The sequence below is a fragment of the Rattus norvegicus genome, chromosome 4 (genome assembly GCF_021556685.1).
Source record: "Rattus norvegicus strain SHRSP/BbbUtx chromosome 4, alternate assembly SHRSP_T2T, whole genome shotgun sequence".
NCBI lineage: Eukaryota > Metazoa > Chordata > Mammalia > Rodentia > Muridae > Rattus > Rattus norvegicus.
Genome location: NC_141537.1, coordinates 7,343,509 through 7,354,770, shown reverse-complemented (window position 1 = coordinate 7,354,770; position 11,262 = coordinate 7,343,509). Strand labels below are relative to the sequence as shown.

At 45.9% G+C, this 11,262-nt stretch overlaps 1 long non-coding RNA gene across 1 annotated transcript in view; it reads right to left on the bottom strand.

Annotated features, from left to right (window-relative positions):
• Window positions 1-371: 371 nt before the first annotated feature.
• The window catches only part of LOC147994659 (uncharacterized), a 40,661-nt gene continuing 29,770 nt past the window's right edge, over window positions 372-11,262 (bottom strand). The window contains exons 3-5 of the long non-coding RNA XR_015685873.1: window positions 5,096-5,252; window positions 4,377-4,467; window positions 372-2,890 (exon numbers count right to left, since the gene is read on the bottom strand). This is a non-coding gene — a long non-coding RNA (uncharacterized LOC147994659). The remainder of the gene's footprint in view (window positions 2,891-4,376; window positions 4,468-5,095; window positions 5,253-11,262) is intronic.

The following is an 11,262-nucleotide window of genomic DNA, read 5'->3' as shown; positions in this document are numbered from 1 at the left end:
GGAGTCAAGGGTGCCTGGCTGGCAGTCAGCCTCAGAATTAGACACTCAAAAGTCACCATAGGTTTATATAAAATTATACTTTATGTAGGTTTTACAATGGACAGATCTTGTGAGTATCTGTTTTCATCAAGTTGCATGGCGAGAAATTAGCAATGCCAGCTTGTCATTATGGCTGTGAATAGCAATCCTAGATTCTTGTAGAGAATCATGAATAAATTAAATTAAGAATAAATAAAACCAGGTGTGGTGGTACACATTTGTATTGACAGCATTGAGAGGTTGGAGGCACATAGACCCCTGGGAGCTCACTGACCAGTGGTCCCATATCAGTTACTTTTCTACTACTGCAATAAAACACCCCGACCAAGGTAACTTATAAAAGAATTTATTTCAGCTTCAAATTCCAGAGAAGTAGAGTCTATGATGGTGGAGCAAAAGCACAGAGGCAGGAGCAGAAAGCCCAGGGCTTACATCTTAAACTGTCAGCATAAAACAGAGAACGAATTCAAAATTCACTATGGCACAAGTTTTTAAGCTCTTAAAACAGACTTCTGGAAGCATACCTCCTCCGAAAAGATTGTTCCTGCTAAACCTCTCAAACAGTGTCACCAACTGGGCACAAGGGTTCAAATGTCCAAGACGACAGAGGGACATTTCTCATCCAAAGTATCGTAACCTAACCTCCATAATTGGTGACCTCCAGAACAGCAAAAGATCTTATCTCAAAAATAAAAGGAAGATAGTATACAAAAAATAACATCCAAGGTTCACCTCCTGCTGCCCCCCCCACAGGTACACATACAAAGTACATGCTTACATACCAGGTCTCAAATACATACACACACAAGTACAGATTTAAATGAACTAGAACAAAATAAGAGTTTCTGATGTGGCTGGGACAGGGAAGAGAACTGGCTAAAGTGGACAAAGCGTCAACCTTGAGAGGTGGTTGTGGAGGCTGCACACTGTGACTACACTACTCTGTGTTCCTGGGCGTCTGGTGCACAGTGTCACAATTTTGTTTGATTTTAAACCACAAGAGCTTCATAAGCTTAAGCTCAAAGATCCCAGCATGGAGGAAGGAATGTTGACATGAATTCTCACCCAAGCCAAGAGTTATAGTCGTTTGATTGTTGCTGGGTGAGGAGAGTCAGTTTTCTTCAAATGAAGTGATACCTGGTATATTAACTGAATTCCAAGACAGGCCCTGAGCCCAGGAGTTACTCAACACAAATTGGATTCTATGTTTTTTATTTGTTTGTTTTATAAAAGAGAAATCAAGAACATGAAGTTGGGTGTTTAGGGAGTTGAGGGAAGGGAATAATATACTCCAAATATATTGTATGAAATTTTTGAAGATTAAATAAAAACATATTTTAAAAAATTTATGAGTTATTGTAGCTTTGAGGGTGTGTTCTAGAATCTTCTGTACTGAAGCAGATGAGGACTCAAACTCACATTTTCTAAAGCTACATACAGAACTGAGATACAATTAGCCCTTCAGTCTGTGCTTAGTAAACTCCTGATGTCTCATCTTTTGTATTACCATTTAAATAAACTTAGAGAGAAGCCCTAGTGTCGACTGCAGCTGCAAGATATGCCCCCGAATCAAGGGAAAGTTCTAGAACCCTCACCTGGCTCTACCAGTGCCATCCTTTGCCTCTGTCCTGGCTGCACTCGCTGGCTCCCCAGTTTCCCAGGCTCCGCATGTGCAGTCTCCTGCCTCTGGGTTCTGTGGGCACACGTGACCTGAAGTGCTCAGAAGACCAAGGCTCCTGCTGGAGCAGGACTCCTCACAGCTCATGCAGCCAGAGCGCACTGAAGAACATGGGGTATGGATCTCAGAAGTGTGCGGCAGTATGGCTGCCTTGGATTTTAAATACACAGAGGAAAGCTGAGATGTCATATCTACCATTCTGTCTGTCTCTGTGTTCGTTTGGCTCTTTTTATGGTGATACTTAGTATTGGAGATGGTCTAACTATTTGTTTTGATCAAAAGAGGGTGCTGGGTTGTCAAAACTGTCCTTATTCCAAGTCCTAAGAAGATCAGTCACTGCATGACAGAGAGAAGTGGGTCAAGACCACTGAGGATGTTTTGGAAAGCAATGTCTTCGTGCTTCAGTAGGGCTGACTGGCCTGCACAGTCGCTGTTTATTGTGAAGTGAATGACATTCAAGATGATTGAATGTTTAAAAATAGATTAAAGGCATTTTTGTCATTTTTAATGTCTTACTACTAGTACTCTATAAAAAATATCTGAGATGATGGTGACAGACATTTTACAGTGAAAACACTTTCAGGGCTCTTTAATGGGTCACTTATTACTCCGCAGGAATTCTCCAGGGCCTCCTGGATTTTTAATCCATGGTGCCATCTTTGAGCATTTTGCTGCATGCAAGGCAGTATGAGAACTAAGGGTGGGAGCCAGGATATTAGCATCCATTTTTTCCAGTTGATTATAAAGGTTTTAAGAACCAGGCCAGAATGAGGACAGTTCACATGAGCAGAGCAGTCTGCAGAGTTCTACTTCTGTGAAACCCCAGGGGATGCAGACAGAAGATAGTATCCACCAAGCATCCCTGAGTGGGTTGCAGTTAGCAAGAATATCCACTAAGAAATGTTCTGCCACACAGATAAGAGGTCTCACATTTTAGGAAGAAAAATGGCATCTAACTTTTTAAACCATCTTCAAATGCTTTGAGGAACGACCCTTAGTTCTTGTTTGAAGTGCTTCGGGAATCAAGAAGGAAGTGTCTCCGGGGTGTTCCCATGTCTTCTTAAGATGGAAACAAACATCTGTGCAGGATAATGAGGCCATGACGTGAGATGGAAGGATGCAGACTGGAGTTACTTTCTCAGACACTTCATAGCCATTCCTCACAGGGAGCAGCTGCATTTGAAATTTGGATAAAATGACACACACATTATAAAGGTGTTTCCTGTTGACCTGAATTTCAAGTTTACCTAAGTATGATTACCTTTATTTGTGAAATCTAGAGTACTTCAATCAATTCCTGGTAATCTGTCTCTGAGCAGTGCAGATAGACTGAAGCCACACAGCTTTCTGCTAGCAACCATGAGGGTCAAACCAAAAAAGAAGAGGTCACTCTCTTGTGGTAGGAAATGCTACTGACTCACTCTTGATGCTCCTGGAAATGCTGTCTGCAGACTCACTCAGTGAAATCACAGGTCTGGGACTTCTACACTTGGCAGACTTACCGCCACCAAATTCTTTCTCTGCCTCAGGAAAGTAAAGCCCACAGGAAAAGGGTAACAGGTTGACCTCCGAGTCCTGTTCAGTGAGCTTGTACTTTGTGCTCTCTCTGCCCTGCAGTGGTTCACCACAGTAAGGAGTGAACAAAGAACAGTTGCAAGACCCCGTGAGCAAGAGTTTGAGGCTGTGTGATGTGGTGGAACTCTGTGTGCCCATGTGACTGTAGTGCGTACTGGGAGATTGCTTACCTATCATCTTGACATCTAGACATACAGCGTTCTCCTCTGGATGGAGAGCGAGGCTGACAAAAGGATACAGTGCTGGGCAAAACAACCCAGTAAGACACAGGAGCTAAAGAGCCCCAGAGGCTCCTGAGACAAAGGTTCAGAGGGAGCAGCAATTTCCAGAATGTTCCTTGTGAGTCTTGTCACATTGTGCTGTGCCTCAGGGAGGAAGAGATGCTCTTTCTGTCTCTTTGTGTATTTGTGGTGTGGTGTGTGTGCGTGTGTGTGTGTGGCGTGTGTGCGTGTGTGTGCGTGTGTGTGCGTGTGTGTGTGTGCGTACATGTGGCGTGTGTCCGTGTGTGCGTGTGCATGTGTGCGTGTGTGTGTGCGTGTGTGCGTGTGTGTGTGCGTGTGCGTGTGTGTGTGCGTGCATGTGGCGTGTGTCCGTGTGTGCGTGTGCATGTGTGCGTGTGTGTGTGCGTGTGTGTGCGTGCGTATGCGTGTGTGTGCATGCCTGTGTGTGCATGTGTGTGTGCATGTGTGTGTGCATGTGTGTGTGCATGTGTGTGTGCGTGTGTGCGTGTGTGTGTGCGTGTGCGTGTACGCGCGTGTGGCGTGCATCCCAGCATCATATTCATCTAGGAGTGTCATGTTCAGGGTACCCCAGAAAAGCAGCTTCACTGAGGATCAGCTGGGGTTCTATCTGTCACAGTCAGCCTCCATAGGGAAATCAAACATGGCAGTGTAGAGCTGTGTGGGAAAGTGTAACTGAGGGCATAGATGGCTGGAGAGAAAGAAAGGAAGAATCACAGCTGACTTTCTGGGTGGAAGCAAAGTCCCAAGGCTTACATGGCAACACCTCCAAAAGGAAATATTTGTAAAATAGATGGGTAAATATAACCGGCAAATGGCACACAGGAACACAGGCACGTACCCACCTCTGGGGTGTAGGCATAAATCCACTTCTGTAGACCAGAGGCTGTAGCTGGACTTCGGCTACTTTGTGATTACTTTCACCTTTCTCCACCCCTAACATGAGAGATAGGAGAGAAAAAGTGAATAGAAAGGAAAGGGGTGGTGTTATCATTAGACTACTTCCTGCTGATTAGGGCTGTCAAGTTCCTTGGGGCAAGTTTGAGCTTCACCACCAGGATATCTAATTTCTTCTTTTTTCTTCTTTGCACATGATGACTTAACAAACCTTGACCAACAGCAACCAAACAACAACCAAGAACACACTACCACCAACACTGTCTTTCAGGGTTCTAGCATTTATATAGCCTCTGAAGAGTCCCCAGGATTTCAAATGACACACAATTGCAGAAATTATCTGCTGATCACAAAAAGCAGTCCCGTATCCCACACCTGAGATTGAAATGAAAACATATCTCCATAGTATTTCTGTGTTTTCAAAGAAACCAAATTCCCACTATGGTAGGCATTCATTTAATGTCCTAGGCTACAGGTTTATCCCAGCTTTCCTAGACTGTAGTAATATAATCACTTTTCTGGACTACAGACACACACACACACACACACACACACACACACACACACACACACACACACTTTCCTAGAGTACAGGCATATACCCACTTTTCTAGAGTACGGTGTCCCCAGCAGCTGAAGACCTCTTCAGCTAAGCACTCAGACATACCCTTTCCACCCAACAATCCTGCATCCACTTGGCAGGCTGGCAGAAAGTGGCCTCAGGTGCTCAGTCCCAGAGAAGCTCAGGAAGACAGATGGCAGGATCTAGCTGCAGTCCTGTTCTCAAAAATTCAAGCATCCAGATGAGGCTAAGTGGGCACTGCCTGAAAGGGAAATACAGTCTTTATATAAATATTCAGCAGCACCATGGCAATGCCAACAGCTGGGGCTCCTTCCTGGGCAAACACACAGCTGTGGGCCAAGAAAACTGCATTTATGGCTGTGAAATGTGAAGTTCATGTAGTCCTCATGTGTTGGAAAACATTATCCTCTCTTGATTTTCCTAGCCACTTTAAGCGATAAGAATATATTTAGTACATACGACATAAAAAGTCCAAACTGCACAAGTATTTTTGTCACCATCAGAACACTAAGAACAACTCTAAGGTGGACCTTTTGCATTTTGGATAATGCCAAGAATGATGGAAGACCATGAAAGGGGCAAGTAGCATCACAAGGCATGTGTGGATAGAGGCCAGGTATGAGCACAGTGCACACATACACACACACACACACACACACACACACACACACACACACACATACACACACACACGGTGTAAGTATGGGCACAGTGCAGATGTGTATAACATGCAAGCATGTATACAATACACATGTGGACACAGTGCAGGTGTTCATACAGTACCAGTGTGGGTACTCTATAGGCATGCATAAAGTGCAGGTGTGTATGCAGCGCAGGTATGTGTAGAGTGCAGGTATGTTTACAATACAGGTATTTATACAGTATAGTGTGGGCACTGTTTAGATGTGTACTCAATGCCAGTGTGGGCACTGTAGAGCTATGCAAGAAGCACAAGTATGCTAGTGGTACAGGTGTATATGTAGGGCAGATATTTATACAGTGTGGGTGTATATTCAGGGCATGTGTGTATGCAGGGTAGATGTTTATACAGTGCAGGTGTGTATACAGTGCAGGTGTGTGTACAGTGCAGGTGTGTATACAGTGCAGGTGTGTATGCAGGGCAGATGTTTATACAGTGTAGGTGTGTATACAGTGCAGATGTTTATACAGTGCAGGTGTGTATGCAAGGCAGGTGTGTATACAATGCAGGTGTGTATGCAGTGCAGATGTTTATACAGTGCAGGTGTGTATGCAAGGCAGGTGTGTATGGAGTACATGTGTATGCAGTACAGATATGTATACAGTGCACATGTTTATATAGTGCAGGTGTTTATGCAGTGAGGTATGTATATAGTGCAACTGTTTATATAGTACAGGTGTGTATGCAGTGAGGTATGTATACAGTGCAGATGTTTATACAGTGCAGGTGTGTATGCAGTGAGGTATGTACATAGTGCAGGTGTATATGCAGTATAGCTGTGTATGGAGTACACATATGTATGCAGTGCTGGTATGTATACAGTGCAAGTGTTTATACAGCACAGATGTTTTACATGGCAGGTATGTATGCAGTGAGGTATGTACACAGTGCAGATGTCTATACAGTTAAGGAAAGGATCCAGGGCAGATAAGAGAATGGTATTTATGTACCCCTTTATAGGTGTTGACTTAGTATAGCTATGGACCCACTTTAGGAGTGAGCCAGTTTGGATATAGACCAAGTTCAGTTGTCCCAGTGCAGATATGCATCTAGTCAAGAGGGGAGCCCAGTGTTAGTGTTATTCAGTGCATGGATAGAGCCTGTGCAGATGAAGTCACAGAGGAGCAGGTGTGCACACAGTGCTGGAGTAGGTACAGTGCAGGTGTGAACCCAGTGAATATCTGGGCGCAGATCTCAGTTGGGTTGTGGGGTATCAAGTCTGCTGACATTTGCTCCGGGCAGACATGCTCCTAGTGCTTACCAGAGAGAGAGAGAGCTGGGACATTCGCATGCAGCACAGACTGAGCTCACCTGCACTCTCCTTCCCAGCACCTTAGCTCACAGACTGACTCACTGTGTGAGTTAGGGGGCACTGGAGTTTGCCCTCCAGACTTGGCTAGTGCTGGTTCTCCTCAGGCTTGGAATATGAACACTGTCTCTTGTCTGGGTTTCTTGAGTCCCACTGAACATTGCCTGGGTTAGGATGCAGATGGCTGACACAAACAAGAAGGCAGGCAAGACACTTGCAGAGAGAGCTGGTAGTCTGCCATTTGTGTCTCTGATTGACTTAACCACGGTGAAATTGATTGCTTTAGAGCAGAAAACTTAACTACTTAATTTGGTCTTCCATTATAAAGTCATTTTGCTGAAGCTCCTGGATGTCCTGACCAACCCTGGGCTTAGAAACTGGTCCCTTCCTATGTGGGAGTCTCTCACCTGGATCTCCTGTCTTTTCCCTAGGCCCTGCTACTCCACCTTCTTCAGTCTCAGCTCCTTTCCTGGCAATACCCCAACCCCATCCTCTGCCCCACCCCTGCATCTGGCTTTGTGATTTTCTTCCCTTGCTTGCCTTTGCCTCAGGGTTCATTTCTACCAGGAGGCCAAATGAATGCCTCTTGGTTACTTATTGGCTGATAGTGGCCTAAGGCTGTAATCCAGAACTCTTTCATTTTTGTTAAAGGATCCACCCAGAGACTGAGGAAGCATGGAGTTGGGCCCACACTCAACACCAGCTCCAGAATTAGATCATGTTCTACTATGTCTCGTTCACTAGATGTTTCCAAGTCATAGAGGGCAGCACCCGGGGGGGGGTACAGGAGGTGAAGAGATGGTGGGGACTTGCTGGTTGACTTTTGTCAGTATGAAACAAACCTAGACTTGTCTGAGAAGAGGGGATCTCAATTGAGAAAATACCTCCGTGAGATTGGCCAACAGGCAAATCTATGGGTCATTTTCTTGATTAATGATCAATGTGGGAGGGCTCAGCCCACTGTGGGCACTGCAACCCCTGAGTAGTACAAGAAAGGAGACTGAGTAAGCCATGGAGAACAGTAAGCAACACTCCTTCATGGCCTGTGGTTCAGTTCCTGCTTCCAAGTTCTTGCATTATATTCCTGATCTGACATCCTTCATTGATGACAATGGACGTCTAAGCTGAAGGAAAACCTTTCCTCCCCAAAGTACTTTGAGTTAAGATGTCTTGTAACAGTAATAAACAAGCAAACAAACAAACAGACCAATTAACACAGGGACATGCCGTGTCTTAGGTGGGAGAGACAGGTCATGTGGCCAACATTGACCTCTTCCTCTGGAGCACATCTGGATGTCAGCCGAGGCCTGGAAGCTACAGGGAAATACCCACTGGGAGCCAGGAAGTTTCATGGGGGAGGGAAAGAACATGAAAGGCATTTACTGAGCACTTAGCGACAAAACAGCTGGGGGTGGGGGAGATTAAAGCAAGATATTGGAAAACTAAAAAGTGAGGAACGCAGGCAGGTGAACAGCTCGTAGTTCAGGGAAAGGTGGCCTTTGGACAGCTGGCTTGGGCCAAATGTCAAATGCAGCCTGGGGTGGAGTAATGGGACTTCTTAGGGCTGGACATCACACACCTGTGTTCTTGGGTGACACTCGGGGAAGACTAGGTTTAGGATGGGTAGCACCCACTGTTCTCCACGGAATCACGCAGGAGCTGGAAGGCAGTCAGGCAGATGTTTACAGAGTTTGCTGGAAAGTGTGCAGTCGGTGATAAAAACACAGACCCACCAGTTTTGGATGAGGGAGGGCATAAGTATCCATCCCTTGTGAAGTGCTTGGCCAGGGTGGGCTAAGGGAGAAGGTGTAGGGGAGTGGCCACCAGTGGGGAGGAGACTGTCATGGCTCTAGCATCCTGTTCACCCAGTAAGGCAGGAAGCCAGATCCAGACCCACTAATCAAGCCTTGGCCAAGTCTACTGTACTTCTAGTCTGTCAGTGTATGGAGAAGGCTTGGAAGAAGCCAGCCCTCCAGAGACCACCTGCAGCCTCCTATCTCATGAAGCTCTTAGAGTTGTCATTGTCATGGGTTTGTGTTATCACCCACTGCACACTAGGCTGCATGCCCTAAGTGTGATTTGGGACAAGAACAAGATGTGACACTTCGGCATTGCCAGGTCTTGCAGAGTCCCAGAAGCATTCCCTGGTGACACAGGTGCACCCTTTCAGTGCTTGCTCTGGTTACCATCTTTTTACCATAAGCCATAGATGGTAAAGAATTATAGAGCCACCCAGTCCTAAATAACTTCAGTTCCCACAAGTGTCTTAGTCCATGGGATGAGGCAGCTGAGGAGCATGAGAAGTATCAGAGGACAGTGTAACTGCTCCAATGCCTAATTCTTGCTCACGTCCCAATCTGGGGCCAAAGTCTCCTCACCTGCTACATGTATGTGGCCTCAGAGTATATGCACTGGCCCCAGGATGGACCAGAAAGCGGTAGGAGCCTCTGCCCTTTCATGTGTTCACTCATGCACTTGGTTGTCTTGTGTGTTCAGGGGTGTGTGTGTGTGTGTGTGTGTGTGTGTGTGTGTGTGTGTGTGTATTTACTGAGGACTGTCTCAGCAACTGATCATTAAGTCTTCTGTACCTGAGGCATTACTGAGCTGGGGCATGGAAGCTAAGACTGAGGAAGGCAGTGTGAGTTCAGCATAGATGTGGAATGAGTGTAGATATGGAGCCAGTGCAGGGGTGGACATAGGGCACCATGGGCATAGTGTATGTCTGGACACAGTCTCCTGAGTAGATACTGTGGATACCTGAAAATGTCTTTCCATTCTTCCCAGGAGAGATGTGAGAGGATTGTCTCCCATCTTCTGTTTGTCCTTTGGATGAGACAGAGCTAACAACCAGATATTACCTGACATAAGTGTCAGGCAAAGGACTCTTGGGGGTTGGGGGGGTCAATTGTTAATGCCTTTGCCCAAAATGATAAAACCCAAATTCTCTCAGAATGAACACCAGCCCTGTCCTTTTAGGCCTTTCCATGTCTATCTCTGACTTGAGTGTAGCATTGGCTGCCCAGGTCCTGCAGGCCCAGCCTGAGTGAGCCTCTACCTCACCCTACCCTTACTTTGACTACATTCCATCTAGTCTATGACATCTCATTTGTCTTTCCTTTGCTATGTGTCAGGCGCCACAAGCATATGACCAGGCACAGGGCAGAAATCTGGAACAAAGGATGACTGGCACAAGTCAGTGGGGCTCCTGATACCTGTCATCCCCAGAAACCTGAATGTATAACCTGGATGCCACAGGTCTCATCAGTGTGTGAATCCTTTGGGAAGTAAAGATTCTGGCTGTTCTGCCTGAAAGCTCAAATCAAGGTGTTTCTCAAGCATCAGGATGGGAAATGAAATAGAGTCAGTGGGGAGCAGCCAGATGTGCTGGTGTGTGTTTGCAATTCTAGATCTCAGGCAGGTAAACTGAAGGATCACAAGTTCAAGACCAGATACATAGTGAGTTCTGGGCCAGCTAGTGGTGAGCCCCTATTTCAAGCCCATTTCTCCTCCCCTGTGAAAAACAAATGCAGCATAAAAACAAAGCCTGCTGCACAGAGGCAGGCTGTGTGCCTTCACCCTCTGAGTATCTCTGTTCCACACTGGTTTATTTTAAGACTTAAGGAAAGACACAACAAACTGGATTTTCAGGTCTACTGAGGGGATTTCAAAGGAAGAAGTCCCAAGTTGCCCCACAGAGATGCCAGCTTGACTTGTAAATTGTGGTTACACAGAACTCCTGAGCACACCCTTGAACTTCCACAAGGAAAGCAGTTTCACACCTGAGCTGTGCTTCTGAAAGGCCTGGTTCTTGCCTCTTCTCAAGAAAACTTGCAGCTCTGACTCATAAATATTGTCAGGGTGCTCCTCCAGAGAACATTGTTCTGATTTAAGCTCTTTGATAATATTTTTAAAACTACACCAATCCTCCTGCCCTGCCGCCGGCAACTATGATGTTTGATTGCTGTCTGGGGCTTGCGGCGTTTCCTAATAAGAGAGTTAAGATTTCAAAAATTCCCCAAGTTGTGAATGGAGTATCCACCCTCCACCTGAGCCTCTGAGGGCACACATTGGACCCTCATGTCTGTGCTTTGCAGTGAAAGACTGTAGAGGGAGACTGCATATCTTAAGAGCTGAGTGAGAACTTAGCCTGGAGAAAGAAAACCTGTGACAGTGCTGTGATCTGCCACAAAGAAAGGGGATTCTGCAGGCCTCACAGACATATCCCTTATAAATGGCCCTCTG